This window comes from Caretta caretta, chromosome 3 (assembly GCF_965140235.1).
Source record: "Caretta caretta isolate rCarCar2 chromosome 3, rCarCar1.hap1, whole genome shotgun sequence".
In the NCBI taxonomy this organism is placed as follows: Eukaryota; Metazoa; Chordata; order Testudines; family Cheloniidae; genus Caretta; species Caretta caretta.
In genome coordinates, this window is record NC_134208.1 from 108,247,460 (window position 1) to 108,268,123 (window position 20,664).

Below are 20,664 nucleotides of genomic sequence, written 5' to 3' on the forward strand. Positions count from 1 at the left end.
CTGCCACCTACCCTGCCTCAGCCACCAGGCATGGCAGGTAAATTCTTTCCTTGTCATGCCTCAACACAAATAAAGATTCTGCAGAATTAATTCCTTCCCTCACTTGCCACACGTGTCAATGTGACTGCTTAATTTGAAAACAACAATGTTGCAGTGGTGTAAGTGGTGTGAGTTTTTGACTTGTATCTTTATTATTGTATTGATTCATGAGAAGGAAAGAACCAAGCTTGACTTTCAGAGCCTAGGAGGAGTTTTCAATTTGTGACAGATACACATGGAATCCTAAAAGCTGTTTTAACAGTCACTTTTAAGACTAAAACTGTACTTCATTTAACAAATAGTACTATAGGGAACGCTTAGAAGTGGAGGGTGAGAGAAGGGTTGGAAGACGCAACACTAGATGGATGGTTGTCATACAAGATGATTTGATTAGCTGTGGAGTTTCCAAGGAACTGTATGAAGACAGACGGCAATGGAGAAAAATGATTTGAAAAGCCAACCCTATATAGAGGGGACAAAAGCTAGAAGATGACAACTATAAGTGACTATTGTAAATTAAATGTAAAAATGCCAAGGAAAACAAAGATAAATAAGGTCTACTTTGAAATATAAGAAAAATCTGACTGAACAGCAAGAAGGCGGTCAGTCTATCTAGGGACAAGTGAAATGTTATGGACTCATAAGATCAACTGTATTAATTTTTCATCTCAATATTCACAAAAGCAGCAAAAGGGTAATAGCCCAGCAATTGTCTTTGATACTTTCTTGTGGCCAGGAAAGTAAAATGTCAAAATTCTTTACCACTTCAGTGAAAACAAATAGATTTATAGCAGGCAGCTTCTACTACTCTAAACTGGCAAATCCTTGGCTCAGATCAATTATATCCACAGTATAAAAGATTGTAGTAGATGAGGAAAGCCTTTTAGAGAGACTAGCTGATAGCTCACTTGGGATTGGAATAGTGGAGATGATGGAACCTGGAATGTTTTGAAACTGTTTAGAAAATCCCCCAAAATGATGAGGTCTGATCCAAATGTGGTGAGGGCTTCTCATTCCCTTTTCTGCCCCAACACGATTCTTAATGCACCATCCTTTTCTTCATTTCTCCATATCAACAGATCTTTCACCCTTCTACTTACAGTCTGAGTCTCAGTTCTGCTCTCTTCCTCCTCTATGCTACAAGCAGGATTTTGAAAATCTACTTTATATATTGCTGCACCAGATATTCTTTAACTTCACTTGTGCCATAATGTAGTCTTAATACAGAGGAGAAAGTATATTTTCTCTGTAAGGCCTTTAGAGGAATTTTGTAGCCTCTGAATTCCTGCAGAGAATCCAGGAAACTATGCAACACACACAATACATTGTCTTTGCAATTTCCAATACTGAGGGACAAGAAGAAATGCTCATACTTTTCAGCTGTCATTAATCTAGTGTATTTTTATATAAATATTTATAATGAATCTATATTACTTGGAAATTCCCGGAAGGAACAGAGTGATTTCAAGCCACTTTTTGATATATAGCAGTGCTTAATAAGAAAGAAGAGTTCCGGTATTGAATTTGACTAGCATGTATGAAGCAATATAGGTAAGAATTTTTTTAAACTACAAGTGGATAGAATGTTGAATAAACTGCTGAGTCAGCAAGAGAGATAAGTAGTGTACAATAAGATAGCAATGTAATACAGAAGCTGAAATATCTTTAGAAAAGGAATATAGGCAGTGCAATGACTTTTTTTTGCATGAGGTGATGAGAATAGATGGCTATGTACTTCCAAGATACATGAAAGAGGATATTGATTAACGATATGATGCACTCTAGGCTCTCATCTTCCTTCGGGGTTGGTTGGGAGCAGAAATTCTCACATTTGATAGCTCACTAACTCTGTTTATTCCAATTCTGTTTCTATGGTATAAGCCACAGGAGGCATAGCACAGGTATTCTATTCCTAACTAAAACATAGTAAAGAGATATCTCCAATGTGCCCTCCAACAGGGAGGTAAGAATAATTTGTGCCAAAATCAGAGCTGATTTTAAGGTGTAGGTTCGGACTTAAAGCACACTAGTCTAAATCGATTGATTACAGTGGAGTCATTGCACTGGTGCGACTCAGATCAGAATTTTCCCGTAACAATCTAAGGGATTCTAAGTGGGGATAGCTTAGAAGGAGGCATATGGCAGGAAAAGCAACAGGAGAACAATAAGAATGTCTGTGACAAAGTTTACCACGCTTGTAACTTTTACCTTCTTGCATCTTCTTCCAGTTCCTCAGCATGTAAAATTACACTAGCTTAGATTTCTTTACATTTGCTTAGCTCCAGCTCATGGATGGACTGTTGTGATGATTTGTATTATACTGATTTGGCAATCCCACTACAGTTAAGATTGCATTATGAGTTCTGTTAAAGGTTCAGTTCCATGCTTAATTGGATTCTTTTAAAATTTGGTGACTCTCAGGAGAGTGCAGGGTAGGGTTAGTGATCCCAATTTGGGGTCATTTGACTGGAATTGCAGAGATATAATCCCCACCCCAAAAATAGCCATTTTGCAAAAGTTTCTAGGTGTGGATTTTTTTTCACAGAGCTGGAGCTCAAACTATGTATGTGATTGTCACTGGGCCTCAGTAGGTCACAGCTGAGAATATCAGATTCAGGACAAACTTCTGAGAAATAGGGCAGACTCACCCCAAACTAGTGGTTATTCTATTATTAGATATACCAAGCCAGTAAAAAAGTAAACTTCTATCTCACCACACTGGCTAACAGTCTCCTTAGGCACTCCAGCACTCATTTCACCACCCAGACACTAGACTTTACGATGAGTAGTTCTTTAAACCAATTTCATCAACCAAAGGGTCCTTCTAATCCTAAATGATCATCCACATAGCCAGGTCAATATATAACTCTGAATTTACCCAATAATCATTCTGTTGCCAATCCTTTGGTATCTAATATCTAAAGGTTTATTTATAAGAGAAAAGAAGGAGAGAGTTAAAATGGTCAGAGAAGTCTCATACATAAAATGATTGCAAAGTTTTTGGATCAGGTTTCTAGCAGTAATGTTATAGACTGCTGGCTTGTAAATGCTATGGTAACTTCCAAAACGTTGGAAGGTCCTCAGTCCTTTGGAATGCTCTTTTTAGTGTAAGTCTATAGTCCAGAGATCAGAGCAGGAAAGAGGCAAAATGGAGATGCTTCCAGGGTTCTTTATACCTTCACCCATGTGGAGGGGAAGCTCTCAGTCTTAGTTTGTGGAAAATTATAGGCACAAGATAGAGTTCAGGGTCACATGAGCTAGTCACAAGCCCTTGCATGTTTTGATGACTCATAGGAGTAGCCATTACCCATGTTCTGGCTAAAGCATCCCCCCAGGAAGTCTCAAGTCAGCAGGGAGGGGAGATAAGCAGGGAGAAAGGAGGCATGGTCCCTTCAGTGGGGATGGGGTGGGGGCTTCGTTGAGGTCTGAGGCTCCTGGAAGGTGGTGGGGGTAGAGCAGTGGTGGGCAACCTGCAGTCCACGGGCCACATGCAGCCCATGAGGGTAATCTAATTGCGGGCTACGAGACATTTTGCTGACATTGACCGTCCACAGGTGTGGCCCGCCCAGCCCCAGCAGCCAGTGGCCATGGTTCACCGTTCCTGGCCAACAGGAGCTGCGGGAAGAGGCAGCCAGCATGTCCCTGCGGCCCGCCGCTTCCGGCAGCTCCCATTTCCCGGGAATGATGAACCATGGCCATTTGGATCTGTGGGGGGCCATTCCTGTGGATGGTCAATATCAGCAAAATGTCTCACGGCTCGCAATCAGAGTACCCGGATGGGCCATAGTTTGCCCACCACATGGGAGTAAAGACAGATGCTCCTGCTTTTCTAACTTTGTGTGGATTTTAACTCAAACTCTTAAAAGTGAATAGATACTCTGCCCCCTGATATTTGTGTGTCCCAGATGTATATAAAAATATACCTGAAAAAATAGCCATTTTTCAAAAAAGTTTCTAGGTATGTTTTGTTTTATTTTTCTACAGAGCTAGAGATCAAACTATTGCTGTGATGCAGGTCAATATCATTTCAATTAGTCAATTTTTACTCAAGATAGTGCATGGCACCCATTAAGACTTTGGTATTTCAGAGCACGTTCACTTCTTCACTTGCATAACTTTGCAGTCTGAAAGGATTACTGTGCACATGTGCCAAGAAAAATGGGGAGAAGGTGTAAAACAGAAACCTCTTGGTGCCAACTGGGTTAGAGGGATGTCCTGGGTTTACAAAAGGTGTCATGTAAGGGCTCTACTGAAAGCCTATGTCACACTGGTCATCACAACGACTGTGAGATGTATGGGCAGATAATGTGAAAGGAGTTATGTACATAACCTGAAAATTACATTCTTAATGTATATAAGTTAAGACAGGTCACAAGAAGGTGATGAACAGATTTTAGGCAGGAAGGGGTAGTAAACACCTACCTGTCTGGCAGACCACTGTGTATGCATATGTCTCCAGGCCAACTCAACCAGGATAAAAAACATGGGACGTATTTGATGACAGGCTATGTTTCCTGCCAGGTACAGGCCCTGAGGACTTACAAAGACAAGGGAATTCCAAGATAAGGGGACCTCCAGAGAGCGAGGGACCATACTCTGTAATAGCATAAACAAAGTGGAGAGAGGCAAATTTTCATCCTTCAGTCTGAGAAGACAAGCTGCCAGCAGGCCTGATCTTATGAAAGAAAGGTGTCAGCCCTCCTGCTTGAATAAAACTGGTAAAAGGGACTTGAGGTAAGCTATCCTGTAGGAGACTAGATAATGTCTTATAATTAAGTTTAGGCTCTAGAAAATGGGTTATGCTTTTGTTTTATATGTAACCATTTTTTCCCCAATAGTCTTATTCTTGTTGTCACTCAAAATCTGTCTGTGTGCTGCATGTTATGTGGTCTGTTGATCCTGAGTTAGAACAAGCTGGTGTGTACTGGTCCTTTGGGAGAAGCGAGTAGGAGAGTTCTGTGAGTGTTCAGTGGAACAGGGGCTGGGCACTCCAGAGGTTCACACAGAGGACTCAGAATTTGGTGCATGCCTATCACTAACCTGTGGAGAGAATTAGGGCTGTGGACGCCTGGAAGTAGTGCTTTGATTGGTAGACGCAGGTGGAGTCAGTGAGCTGACTCACAGGAGGCACAGACAAGACTTCCTCACATGAAGGTCTCAGGATAGCAAGATACCTCACAATCCTGGGTACCCTGGGGAGTGTCACACCACTTTACGCTTGTTTGGATAGTTCGAGGAAATGTATCAATTCAATTGCTTATGGTGAATACCCTGCCACTGACATTTCTTGTCCAAACCTTTTTACACATGTGTAATAAAGATTTACTAACATGTTGCTTGCTACAAGCTGTCTCTGTTATAATATGCTTTATGTTATGGGGAGGTTTACTGTGAACAGAGCAGAATAGTGAGCAGCTGGTTTAATCAAAATTGTTCTCATGTGGGGAGGAGTTGGAGAAAGAGGCAGGAATGGGTGGACAGGGACAGGATTCATCGATTCAAAGGTCAGAAAGGATTACTGTGATCATCTAGTTTGACCTCCTGTAGAACACAAGCTATAGAACTTCCCCAAGAGTATATATAGTAGGAAAACATCCGATCTTGATTTTAAAATTGCCATGGAGAATCTACATGTTTCAATGGTTAATTACCCTGACAGTAAAAAATGTACACTTTATATCCACTCTGAATGTGTCTACTTTCAACTTCCAACTATTGAATCATGTTACACCTTTCCCAGCAGGATGGAAGAGCCCATTATCAAAAATATGTTCCCCATATAAATACTTATAAACTGTGGTCAAATCAGCCTTTAACCTTCTTTGTTAAGCTGAATCATAGAATAACAGAGTTGGAAGGGACCTCTGGAGGCCATCTAGTCCAACCCCCTGCCCAGAGCAGGACCAATCCCAACTAAATCATCACAGCCAGAGCTTTGTCAAGCCTGACCTTAAAAACTTCTAAGGAAGGGGATTCCACCACCTCCCTAGGTAACACATTCCAGTGTTTCACCACCCTCCTAGTGAAAAAGTTTTTCCTAATACCCAACCTAAATCTCCCCCACTGCAACTTGAGACCATTACTCCTTGTCCTGTCATCTGCTATCACTGAGAATAGTCTAGATCCATCCTCTTTGGATCCACCTTTCAGGTAGTTAAAAGCAGCTACAAATCCCCCCTCATTCTTCTCTTCTGCAGACTAAACAATCGCAGTTCCCTCAGCCTCTCCTCATAACTCATGTGTTCCAGACCCCTAATCATTTTTGTTGCCCTTCGCTGGACTCTCTAATTTCTCCACATCCTTCTTGTAGTGTGGGGCCCAAAACTGGACACAGTACTCCAGATGAGGCCTCACCAGTGTTGAATAGAGGGGAATGATCACGTCCCTCAATCTGCTGGCAATGCCCCTACTTATACAGCCCAAAATGCCATTGGCCTTCTTGGCAACAAGGGCACACTGTTGACTCATATCCAGCTTCTCGTCCACTGTCACCCCTAGGTCCTTTTCTGCAGAACTGCTGCTTAGCCATTCGGTCCCTAGTCTGTAGCAGTGCATTGGATTCTTCCGTCCTAAGTGCAGGACTCTGCACTTGTCCTTGTTGAACCTCATTAGATTTCTTTTGGCCCAATCCTCCAATTTGTCTAAGTCCCTCTGTATCCTATCCCTACCCTCCAGCATATTTACCACTCCTCCCAGTTTAGTGTCAAACGCAAACTTGCTGAGGATGCAATCCACACCATCCTCCAGATCATTAATGAAGATATTGAACAAAACCGGCCCCAGGACCGACCCTTGGGGCACTCCGCTAGATACCGGCTGCCAACTAGACATGGAGCCATTGATCACTACCCGTTGAGCCCGACAATCTAGCCAGCTTTCTACCCACCTTGTAGTGCATTCATCCAGCCCATACTTCTTTAACTTGCTGACAAGAATACTGTGGGAGACTATGTCAAAAACTTTGCTAAAGTCGAGGAATAACACATCCACTGCTTTCCCTTCATCCACAGAACCAGTTATCTCATCATAGAAGGCAATTAGATTAGTCAGGCATGACTTTCCCTTGGTGAATCCATACTGACTGTTCCTGATCACTTTCCTCTCATCTAAGTGCTTCAGAATTGATTCCTTGAGGACATGCTCCATGATTTTTCCGGGGACTGAGGTGAGGCTGACCAGCCTGTAGTTCCCAAGATCCTCCTCCTTCCCTTTTTTAAAGACTGGCCCTACATTAGCCTTTTTCCAGTCTTCCGGGACTTCCCCCAATCGCCATGAGTTTTCAAAGATAATGGCCAATGGCTCTGCAATCACATCCGCCAATTCCTTTAGCAATCTCGGATGCAATGCATCCGGCCCCATGGACTTGTGCACGTCCAGTTTTTCTAAATAGTCCTGAATCACTTCTTCCTTCACAGAGGGCTGGCCACCTCCTCCCCATGCTGTGCTACCCAGTGCAGTAGTCTGGGAGCTGACCTTGTTCGTGAAGACAGAGGCAAAAAAAGCATTGAGTACATTAGCTTTTTCCACATCCTCTGTCACTAGGTTGCCTCCCTCATTCAGTAAGGGGCCCACACTTTCCTTGGCTTTCTTCTTATTGTCAACATACCTGAAGAAACCCTTCTTGTTACTCTTAACATCCCTCGCTAGCTGCAACTCCAGGTGTGATTTAGCCTTCCTGATTTCATTCCTACATGCCCGAGCAATATTTATATACTCATCCCTGGTCATTTGTCCAATCTTCCACTTCTTGTAAGCCTCTTTGTGTTTAAGATCAGCAAGGATTTCACTGTTAAGCCAAGCTGGTCACCTGCCATATTTACTATTCTTTCTACACATCGGGATGGTTTGTCCCTGTAACCTCAATAAGGATTCTTTAAAATACAGCCAGCTCTCTTGGACTCCTTTCCCTCTCATGTTATTCTCCCGGGGATCTTGCCCATCAGTTCCCTGAGGGAGTTGAAGTCTGCTTTTCTGAAGTCCAGGGTCCGTATTCTGCTGCTTTCCTTTCTTCCTTGTGTCAGGATCCTGAACTCGACCATCTCATGGTCACTGCCTCCCAGGTTCCCATCCACTTTTGCTTCCCCTACTAATTCTTCCCGGTTTGTGAGCAGCAGGTCAAGAAGAGCTCCGCCCCTAGTTGGTTCCTCCAGCACTTGCACCAGGAAATTGTCCCCTACAGTTTCCAAAAACTTCCTGGATTGTCTGTGCACCGCTGTATTGCTCTCCCAGCAGATATCAGGATGATTAAAGTCGCCCATGAGAACCAGGGCGTGCAATCTAGTAGCTTCTGCGAGTTGCCGGAAGAAAGCCTCATCCACCTCATCCCCCTGGTCCGGTGGTCTATATAAGACTCCCACCACGACATCACCCTTGTTGCTCACGCTTCTAAACTTAATCCAGAGACTCTCAGGTTTTTCTGCAGTTTCATACTTGAGCTCTGAGCAGTCATACTGCTCCCTTACATACAGTACAACTTCCCCACCTTTTCTGGCCTCCCTGTCCTTCCTGAACAGTTTATACCCATCCATGACAGTACTCCAGTCATGCGAGTTATCTCACCAAGTCTCTGTTATTCCAATCACATCATAATTCCCTGACTTTGCCAGAACCTCCAGTTCTCCCTGCTTGTTTCCCAGGCTTTGTGCATTTGTATATAGGCACTTGAGATAACCCGGTGATCGCCCCTCTTTCTCAGTATGAGGCAGGAGCCCTCCCCTCTCACACGCTCCTGCTCGTGCTTCCTCCCGGTATCTCACTTCCCCACTTACCTCAGGGCTTTGGTCTCCTTCCCCCGGTGAACCTAGTTTAAAGCCCTCCTCACTAGGTTAGCCAGCCTGCTCGTGAAGATGCTCTTCCCTCTCTTCGTTAAGTGGAGCCTGTCTCTGCCTAGCACTCCTCCTTCTTGGAACACCATCCCATGGTCGAAGAATCCAAAGCCTTCTCTCTGACACCAGCAACGTAGCCATTCATTGACTTCCACGATTCGACGATCCCTACCCCGGCCTTTTCCTTCCACAGGAATGATGGACGAGAACACCACTTGCGCCTTATACTCCTTTATCCTCCTTCCCAGAGCCACGTAGTCTGCAGTGATCCACTCAAGGTCATTCTTGGCAGTATCATTGGTGCCCACGTGGAAAAGCAGGAAGGGGTAGTGGTCCGAGGGCTTGAGTCTCGGCAGACTCTCCGTCACATTGTGAATCTTAGCCCCTGGTAAGCAGCAGACTTCTCTGTTTTCCCGGTCAGGGCGGCAGATAGATGACTGAGATGAATATATGAAGCTCTTTATGGCTATCACAATAAGGCATGTTTTACCAATCCTTTCGTCAGTCTTGTGGCTCTCCTATAAACCCTGTCCAATTTATCAACATCCTTCTCGAAGTGGGGACACAAAATTCCAGCTGTGGTCTCACCAGACAAATACAGAGGTAAACTAACCTCCTTGCTGCTACTCTAGATTCCCCTGTTTATGCATCCAAAGATTGCATCAGCCTGTTTGGCCACAGCATTACATTGAGAGCTCGTGGTCAGCTGATTATCTATCACCATGCCCAAATCTTTTTCAGAGTTACTGAGTCCCAGGATAGTGTCCTCCACTGTACGTGTGACCTACATTATTTGTTGCTAAATTTAATATGGCTAAATATAAATGTATAGAACACAATGTTCGTGCCCAGCTTTCCAAGTGATCCAGATCGCTCTGTATCAGTGATCTGTCCTCTTCATTATTCACTACTCCAATTTTATGTCATCTGCAAACTATTTTTTCTTCCAGATCATTGATAAAATATTAAATAGCACAAGGCCAAGAACTGATCCCTGCAGGTCCTTATTAGCAATACAACCATTTGATGATGTTTCCCTGTTTATAGTTACATTTTAAGACCTTTCAGTTAGCCATCTTTTAATCCACTTAACATGTACCATGTTAATTTTATATCATTCTAGATGTTTAATCAAAATGTTATACAGTAACAAATCAAACACTTACAGAAGTCTAAGTATATTCCATCAATACTACTATATTTATCAAAAAATATTTCTCTTTTTTGGTGAGATTACAAGTTAGATTGACAATCTATTTTCCATAAATCCATGATGATTGGCATTAATTTTATTACCCTCCTTTAATTCTTTATTAATTGCATCCCATGTCAGCCACTCCGTTATCTTGCCCAGGATCAATGTCCAACTGGCAGGCCTATAGTTACCCAGGTCATCCTGTTTACCCTTTTTAAATATTGGCACCCCATTAGCTTTCTTCCAGACTTCTGGAATTTCCCCAGTGCACTAAAACTTACAATATTAGTGGTCCAACAAGCTCACCAGCCAGCTCTTTTAAAACTCTTGGAGGCAAGTTATCTGGACCTACTAATTTTAAAATGTCCAATTTAGTAGCTGCTGTTTAAAATCCTCCTGAGATACTAATGGAATGGAAAGAACATCACCACATTATATGACTATGTATTTTTCCCAAATCTAGAACCAAAATATTTATTGAACATGTCTGCCTTTTCTACATTATTATTGATAATTCTACCATTTCCATCTAGTAAGAGACCAATACCATTGTCAGAATTCTTTTTGTTCCTAGTGTAGGGTTTTTTGTTTTTGTTTTGTTTTGTTTTTTTAATTCTTGTTAGTGTCTTTAACTCTGCTGGGCATAGATTTCACCTTGTGTCCCTTTGGTTGCCTTATCAATTTTCTATACTTCCTATCAGAGAGGTAGCCATGTTAGTCTGGATCTGTAAAAGCGACAAAGAGTTCTGTGGCACCTTATAGACTAACAGACGTATTGGAGCATAAGCTTTCGTGGGTGAATACCCACTTCTTCGGATGCAACCAACAAAGTGGGTATTCACCCACGAAAGCTTATGCTCCAATATGTCTTTTAGTCTACAAGGTGCCACAGGACTCTTTGCCACTACACTTCCTAGTAATGAATACAAATCAAAGCTATCAAATTCCTCTCTCTTCAATGTATTATTTTATAGCTGCCTTCATTTTTTTAAAACCAAAACAATTCCTTGATTGTGGCTTTTGGGGCATCTACTAAAGTGTTAAGCAATTTCTAATTATTATTCTCACTTACTGATTTAGTTGTTCACAGCTGATTTGGCTCAATTGTTTTCAGCTTTGTAAAACTGGCCCTTTTAAAGCATGGAGATACAGGGCTCAACTTTGGTGAGCCTCAGAGCTTCAAGGAGAATGCAGAATGGGCATAAGCGTCTTCCTCAGTTCACACTGAATGTAAAGATTTTCAATTCATCCCAGAGCTCTTGTTCTGATCACTTGAAGGTGAAGATACAGCATAAGTTGTGTGAAAGGGCAAAAACAACCATGTATGCATTAAACTGCATTTGCTAGAAACCTGGTAAATTTCAATTCCACAAACCAGTAAAAGTGGTTCAGAGGGAAGATTTGTCAATCTTGTACCCTACACTAAGTGATTATGGATATCAGCCATATTTGAATAGATATTCACTGACAGTACTGAGGTGTTTGTCCTTTGTGACTTGAAGTGAATACTGGTAGATGTTAGATTCATATGCATATTAAAATCAATTCATAGTCCATTTCCTTGCTCTTACATCAAACCATGAACAACGTTGATACAGTGAATTGTTTATTCTCTGTGTATGGTTTTGTTTTGTTTTTAAGCTTTCCTTACCAAAATCTACTGTATAAGTATCGTAGCAAAAAAACCTTGTTTACACTTTTTTTTCCCACTCTAAAACAACCTAGCCCTACCATGGAGCTCCCAGACAAAACTACTTGTTAGTTGCTTGCATTCCTTCCCATTAGTGTACATTTTCTTTTTAATCAAGTATTTTAACATCATGTGTAATGTGTTGAATTGACTGTAAAAGCAGAACTATTCCTGACTTTTTGAAATGGTAAGTGGCACTGAAACAGTTAAACTGTTTCTTCCTTTTCACATTGGAATAAAGTTAATAAGCAACCAGTGACAGGCTGTAGCTGCAGAAGCTAAAGTTATAAGTAATCCTAAAGGGAAAGAGGAAAATTGTTCCTGACAAGCTGAAATTCCATTATAAAACCTCCTGTATGTTGAAGAGCCCTGAGTTGTTCAGGGCATGAAGCTTGTTTCAATGTTTAACTAAACCTGTTTATAAAGAAAATATCTTACCCAATATCAGTTTTCCTAAAGCATGCCCCTTAACCCCAGTTTTTTGTTTCTTTTCATTGTTGGCATGGAAACCAAGAGGTACTCCATTAGACTGATCAATGCATGGTTACATCAACATAACATTTTCAGTCAAGTTCCCAGGAGCCTTTCTCCTGAATCTGTCATTTTGATTCAGATAACTAAATCAGGCTAAGCACTGCAATGATAACGGATGACTTGCCTCATTAGCTGGCTCCTGCTGCTTGACTCTGTCAGGAAGCACCACAGTGACTGTCTGGGTTCCTGGGAGAGAGAACTGGTTTCCCTGATATTGCTTTGGTGTCTTTTCCCCTCCCCACATTTCTATCAATTCTTTTGTCTCTATCTATAGAGAGAGAAAGAAAAAAAATACCAAAAATCTTTATGCAGAGAGAGTAAGAATTTCTCGCAAATGTTAAATAAATAGCTGATTACATTTTGAGTAGCATCCTAATAGCAGTACTGTATATACATTCACCACTAACTCCATACTTCCTATTCTCTTTATATAGTCTTGAGGGTCACTCTTTTTTTCATCAGTATGCCTGTGATGGAATTTATAAACCCTGCACTGGGACACAAGGGGTTAAGGAGCAGTTCTGGACCCAGGTGGCGATGCCCTGCTGCACCTGCAGAGCCTGCTCCAGCTGGAGGAGCTTAAAAGAGAGTCAGACAGCTCAGAAAGGGGCAGAGTGGGTGAAAGGACTGACCTATATTGGGAGCTCCTCAGTAAGGGGCCTGCTGGAGTCCTAGCTGCAGGGGAGAGGTCTGCAAGCAGCAGCTCCCTTAGAAAAGTCCCTTAGGACTTTACTAAGCTCTGAGGAACTCCATTGTCTGGGGACCATTTGTGATGCTGTTTAACTGTGCCCTGAATTAGGAATCAGAGTAGCAGCCTTAGTTAGTCTGTATTCACAAAAAGAAAAGGAGTACTTGTGGCACCTTAGAGACTAACCAATTTATTTGAGCATAAGCTTTCGTGAGCTACAGCTCACTTCATCGGATGTAGCTCACGAAAGCTTATGCTCAAATAAATTGGTTAGTCTCTAAGGTGCCACAAGTACTCCTTTTCTTTTTGCTGAATTAGAAAGTGGCCCAGAGAGGCAGCTAGGAAACACACCTAAGTGTTTGATATTGCTGCCTCTTGTAGGCCTCTGGGCTGGAGCCTGGACTTCCCTCCCAACACCCTTCCCACAAAGAGGGCACAAACACCTTCACCACTGAAGCTAAGGGGGATTGAGACATTGTAAGACCTGAGGAAAATGCTCACAGCACACAAAGGCTTTGACCTGGGTTGAAGACCCTTTCCCTTGTGGGGGACATTAGGCTTGTATATATTTTGTTGGACTCTATTACCCCCAGACACCTCTCCCCACAGCCCCAGAATAGGGGGTGGACTCAATTGGTAACCTGGCCAAAAGGCTGAGTCAACCCTCCACCAGAAAAGAAGACCACAGATGGCATGACTGCATGGCCCCACAGTATGCTAACATTTTTATGGCGGACTTAGAACAACGCTTCCTTAGCTCTCATCCCCTAACGCCCCTACTGTACTTGCGCTACATTGATGACATCATCATCTGGACCCATGGAAAAGAAGCCCTTGAGGAATTCCACCATGATTCAACAATTTCCATCCCACCATCAACCTCAGCCTAGACCAATCCACACAAGTGGTCCATTTCCTGGATGCTACGGTGCTAATAAGCAATGGTCACATAACCACCACCCTATACCAGAAACCTACTGACCACTATACTTTCCTATATGCCTCCAGCTTCCATCTGGGACACACCACATGATCCATTGTCTACAGCCAAGCTCTAAGATACAACTGCATTTGCTCCAATCCCGCAGACAGAGACAAACACCTACAAGATCTCTATCAAGCATTCTTACAACTACAATACCCACCTGCTGAAGTGAAAAAAAAAAGATTGACAGAGCCAGAAGAGTACGCAGAAGTCACCTACTACAGGACAGGCCCAACAAAGAAAATAACAGAACACCACTAGCTTTCACCTTCAGCCCCCAACTAAAACCTCTCCAGCGCATCATCAAAGATCTACAACCTATCCTGAAAAATGATCCATCATTCGCACAGATCTTGGGAGACAGGCCAGTCCTCGCTTACAGACAGCCCCGAACCTGAAGCAAATACTCTCCAGCAACCACACACCACACAACAAAAACACTAACCCAGGAACCTATCCTTGCAACAAAGCCCGATGCCAACTCTGTCCACATATTTATTCAAGTGACACCATCATAGGACCTAATCACTTTAGCCATGCTATCAGGGGCTCGTTCACCTGCATATCTACCAGTGTGATATACGCTATCATGTGCCAGCAATGCCACTCTGCCATGTACATTGGCCAAACCAGACAGTCTCTACACAAAAGAATAAATGGACACAAATCTGACATCAGGAATCATAACATTCAAAAACAGGTAGGAGAACACTTCAACCTCTTTGGCCACTCAGTCAAAGACTTAAGGGTGCCAATTTTGCAACAGAAAAGCTTCAGAAACAGAGTCCAACGAGAAACTGCTGAGCTTGAATTAATATGCAAACTAGATACCGTTAACTTGGGTTTGAATAGAGACTGGGAGTAGCTGGGTCATTACACATATTGAATCTATTTCCCCATGTTAAGTATCCTCACACCTTGTCAACTGTCTAAATGGGCTATCTTGATTATCACTAAAAAAGTTTTTTTTCTCCTGCTGATAATAGCTCATCTTAATTAGCCTCTTACAGTTTGTATGGCAACTTCCACCTTCTCTGTATGTATGTATATATCTTCTTACTATATATTCCATTCTATGCATCCAATGAAGTGGGCTGTAGCCCATGAAAGCTTATGCTCTAATAAATTTGTTAGTCTCTAAGGTGCCACAAGTACGCCTGTCCTTTTTGATAGAGCTAGACACTGGGGAGAGTTGTGAGCCAGGTACCTAACCACTAGGCCGTACTACCAGTTAGCTCCTCCTGTCAATGCCCTATTTATGTTAATATCCAAAAACACACTTCTATATTAACTTTGTGTTTAAATATACTGTAAGTATAAATACAATACATTCAGATATTGTAAGTTGTATTACTTATGAGTGTGACACCCTGGTACCCCAATATTTGCTACTGTCATGTAATTAGGATATGTTTTGTACAAAGTATGCTTTGTGAGGAATCATTCAAAAAGTCTTGATGTGCTGGACATTAATAGCTCATTTGATTGTACATGCTATCATTGTATGTGAAGTTATGAAGTTTGGCTATGCATGTGTTACTGAAACATGCTGTGAGGCTGAAAACACCCACAAGCAGCCTTTCAGGTACAACAGTAAAAAGGCGAAACAATGTTAATGTCTCACTGAGAAAACACACACAACCACAAGGATTACCCCAGGAACTGTGTACAATAGAAGCGTCTCAGAGATAGCACTACATAATAGGAACTGTTTGACCCAGGTCACAGCAAAAGAGCCTTCCAGCAAGTGGGAAGAAGATATAAAAGAGGGAAAATGACATTGTGGGGGTACCTCATTCTCCCTACAACAATGCACCTGGAAACACCTGAGGAATAAAGACTGAACAGGAGGGAAGTGATGGTCCCAGGCTAAAAGGGATTTCTAACCTGTGTATGAAACCCTGGGAAACCCAAGATGGAAGCCAAGGCAGCTTGTGGCTTAAGAATCTGCCAGCCTATTTATCACTCAGGGTAAGAATTTGTTAATTCATGTCTTACCTATCTAGTATGTTAAGCTCAGTTTGCGGTTTTGTTTATTTACAAGGTAATCTGCTTTGATCTGTTTGCTATCACTTAAAATCTCTCCTTTTGTAGTTAATACACTTATTTTGTGTTTTAATCCAAACCAGTGTGAGTTTGACTAAGGTGTCTGGGGGAAATCTCAGCTTGATTACCACAAGTGTGCACGGTCCTTTTCACATTGAGGGAGAGGCAGACCCATACACTGGCCAGATTTGACCAGGGTAGAACAGTATTGCTCTGGGGTCTTAGGCTAGGAGGCTGGTGGTTAGAGAGCCTGCATGTGACTGCAGCTGGGTGTGTCCCTACCTGCGTGAATGCTGGGGAAAGTGCAAGCTTGGAGAGCTTTGCAACTTGTCACAGCAGCACAGAGTGAGAGGGAGCCCAGGTTGGTGTGTCAGAGGGCTCAGTGATACTCCAGTTCCAGGTGGCACCCCAGGGACAAACCCTTCTCAATGGATTTTAAATTGCAATCAGCACATAGCTCGTGGGTGCACCCCAGGAAATAATTTGACCAAATGTAAGACAAAGTGAGGCCAAAGTCCCACTTTTATCTATATACTAATGGAACAAGGAACAACTTATTGACTTGTATAACACCTTCTGCCTTTGCAGGTAGATGCCTTAAATATAGAAAAATTTAGAGCCAGATCCATTAAATAAGCCACCCACAAATGCTGGTACTCCCTGCACCTGTGCTATGCCCTGCATAGATGTGCTCAGAGCAAAGAAGAGTGGATGGGATTTCTCATCTAACTATATTCCATGGCATTCAGGATTTTAAAGATCATCCTACAGAGGAAAGATGGTATAAATAATGGCTGGGGTGCTAGCCTGGAATAGGGGAGACCCAGGTTTAATTCCTTGCTCTGCCACATAGTGGTGTCCCTGTCAATTTTATAATCACACAGTATCTTGGCCCACTTTTTGAAACTTGCTGAAGACTGGCCACTTGAAAGAGCTTCCAGCCAACTGAGCAGGTGAAACTGACAGAAGGCTGGCTGAGTATATTTGTATCTCAAGGACCTCACTTTAGCAATCTATCACCTGTTGATACCTTCCTTCCTTCCCTAGACCATCTAGTGATAACTCCCTCTCCTTTGCACCAGCCATAACCCACATATAGAGTCAAACTCAGAGGATAGCAGGAAAGGGATTATGTGTCTAAGGAGAAAGTACCTTTTTCCTCTTGCCTCCCATGCGCCATGCTGGTACACTCTAAAACAGTCCCCTGTGCATTCTGACACACACACACACACCCTGCATAAAATATGCTGTTTCTTCCTGTATTTCCCCCACCCATTTTCTTAGACTAGTTTGAGGGGCTGGATGAACAGGGGATTCACCTAAATGAAGTTTCTTATGGGACAATGACTGACTGAAAATCCCACCTGTTAAGATTAAAACCCAATCAAGCTTGAAGTTGTTAAATGGCCTTAATTTGAATTAATGAGAAAATTATGTGAGCAAAACCTCACTTTCATTTCTAAGTATTCAACCACTTAAACTGTCTCACATTGTTAGAGTCAACATCAGAAGCTTTTTTTGTTGAATGATCACAGGTATTTGATTCTAGCTTCTCTGATCTTTGAAACAACTGAATACTACTATAACATTTCCCTTAAAAGCACTCTGTGAAAGACAGGCAGATCAGAATAAATAACGACAATAGGATTGCAGCTTATGCTATAGAACAAATAAAACAGAGCAAATATGTTTGGTGCTCATGATTGTTTACTCAGCATTTATTAGACTGTGTACCAGTTAAACATTATGTAGAAAACCTGTTGTACAAAGATTCAAATGACTAATAAAAGTCTGATTTTATTTAAGTTAAGTTAGAGCTATAAGGTTACAAAGCTGTTTCTTTATGGCCTTGAGTAGTGAGGCATCTAGCAAAACACCAGCGCTTCACAACAACCTGAGGTTTGATGCCCTTGATCCATGTTGAGAGCATATTGCCAAGTTCCTCAAAGTATTTTCATTTTCCGACAAGGATCACTTAAGTCTTTGCTACACTGGAATTGAGCCAGTGGCTTTTTACATCTGGTGATTCCTTCTAGAAGTTGGGACGTCTAAGTGATGACAAAGGATGTATTGGTGGAAGTGTACAGTTGAGTATTACCAGCATGTCAGCACTGGACAATTAGCCATGTCAAAGGCTGCAGAAAGGTCCGAGTATCAACAGGCAGGTTTGTTTGTTTTCCAAAGTCAAAAGCCGCTTGTCCATTAGTGCCACTGAGGTTATTTCTGTGCGGTTTCCTGATCTGAAACCTGATTGTGATTAAGCTAAGACACTAACAAAGGACAGTCTGGAGTCCGTACTTGCTGTTCCCACCTCCACCTCAAAATGTTCTAAGATATTTCCTTCTTCTGGGTCTCAAGGTGTACTTGACTTGTGTTGACTGTGAGTGAGATCCTGGCACTACTGAAGTCACTTCAGAGTTTTGTCATTGACCTCAATGGCAGATCTCTCTCTCTCTCTCTCTCTGCACCTCTCATTGTTTGAGAATTAGTGGTCAATGGGCCACTGGAGCCATATACTGCATCTGGGGATACATGGTGAGAGTGATGTATCAGCTCCCCTCATGGGAAGTTCTGATCCAGGGTGAAATTACACTATCTCCTGTAGCAAATCACTATTTCAAAGGGAAAATAATTTTCTCCTCTGAGCAAATGAGTTTATCCCAGATAGAAATTCATAGTACTGCCAACTCCAAGCACTGAAAAAAAATCACAAGTCAGGAACCCTAAAATCATATTTGTTTAAAAAAATCTGTTTTTGCTTTGTCTTCTGAGCCTTTAGGGTGCACTCTTCATGTCTTCAAGCTTTTATCCAACCATGCACCCATGAGTTAGAAGTGTATTTTTTTAAAAACGAAAACTGAGATTCTCATGGAATCTGAGGCTTTAAGAAAAAATACCAAATATTGTCAGGCTAGCAATAAGTCATGAGTTGACAACCCAGTTTGTCATTTTCAAAATGAAAACGTCTTTGTGGTTAGGGACAGTCTTCTGCCTGAGAACGGTCTTACATTTTACAAAAATCCCTGAGTCGTCATCTGCACACTTTCGTTTTTTAAATCAACAATGAGGATTTTCTTGCACAATTTTCTGAGCAAGCTCTTGCATCTGCTTCTAACCTTTCTACGAAGTGACTTTACTAGCTATTTCCCCCACAGGTTTAAGTAGAATATAGTATTCTCGTTTTAGCTAAAGAAAGATTAAGATTAGCACTGTCTCCCAGTCTGAGATTCCCTCTTTTCAGCAGTAGATTCCCTTAGGGTAACTACTTATTGAATCAAATAAAGTTCTCAACATTCTGTGTCATCCTGACTTCAGGAAGCTGAACTATAGTGATTTTTCTAGACTCAGAACATCTTACTTCTACCCATTGCAATGTAGGCAATACCAAGTATTCAAGAAATCTTTACCCTTGAAATAGATGTTTAAAATTCTGTTGACTGGCAAATTTTGATCTGTGCAAAAGAAAACAAACTCTTTCTAAAGCCTTTTGGTATGCATGGGTTTCGGGAAACTCAGTTTCCCAGTCTAACATGCCCTTGCTGTGATGCTAAAAGTTCAGTTACTTCAATCATATTGCATTTAAGGCATTTTTTCTTTAAGACATCTGGAGATAAACTGAGCCTTTATGAAGCAATGTGAATCTGCTATTTCAGAGATACCCACTCTTTGCTAAACTATTTAATATCTCTACATTCTATTACGTAGCACCTGTGGCAAATCACCAATAGCAGTGTGTGCTCCAAAGTGAATTACAGATTCTGCTGGCTTTACACAGATATTATCTTCACTTCCCAAAGCAGTGGCTATTAAAATTGCCCAATCATTTCCATTCTAAGTTTCTCAGAGACTAAAGCTTCCCCCTCACTGGACTAAAATATCTAGGCCTCATCTGTGTCAACAGGTAAATTGTTTTGGAAAGTTTGAGGGGAAAACAGTTCTGAGTTTCAAGTGTAAGAAATACATGTTCTTAATTAAGAATATTCTTATGACTTATCTTTTAAATAGTGCTAGCTCTTAAAATGGCTGACCAAAAGCTGAAACATTGCAAGGAAAGATAGGGGGAAGGCCTTATGAGGTGAATTGCTATTGAGCATTCCCACGAATACTGCTTTTTCACTTGGCTGAGTTGTGAGCCTTCAAAAAAAAAATCAGTCTGCACATGTGCAGGGGGCTGCACAAGCATTGCCTTATTTTTCATACATCTCTTGTAAACATGCATTGGGCCAAAGATATCAGAGTTCACTGTCCAAAGTGTAGAGGGTGGAATGCACGCTTTATGAAGCTTGCACTGAATATTGTAGGGGTCAATACAGCCATACTTCATTCAGTGAATACTTAAGTTGAGCATTGGAAAAAGGTATCTAGCAATAGTCTGCCAGTATCAAGACAGTAGATTATCTAAATATTAGTAAGTAGTATACAAAACTTTAAAATAGTTCTTGTAAGATCATGAACATATAGCAATCTTAATTCTAAATCCCAAAAAAGGATGTTGTAGTCCCCCAGGATGAAAATGAATATTTTAGAGGAGATGAAACAGGAGAGCCAGGTACTGAAATCAGACAGAGAAGAGATTTGGATTTATATTTTGAGAATTTATGTTTAGTTATTACAATAGTGTCTAATGGCTCTTTATTTAGTGAGAGGGATTAGCCTAGATCA

At 41.7% G+C, this 20,664-nt stretch overlaps 1 long non-coding RNA gene across 5 annotated transcripts in view; it reads right to left on the minus strand.

Moving 5' to 3' along the window:
* The window catches only part of LOC125634113 (uncharacterized), a 94,960-nt gene that overhangs the window by 34,578 nt on the left and 39,718 nt on the right, over positions 1-20,664 (minus strand). For all 5 annotated transcript variants that reach the window (XR_012667682.1, XR_012667684.1, XR_012667685.1 and 2 more), the window contains one exon: positions 12,408-12,551. This is a non-coding gene — a long non-coding RNA (uncharacterized LOC125634113). The remainder of the gene's footprint in view (positions 1-12,407; positions 12,552-20,664) is intronic.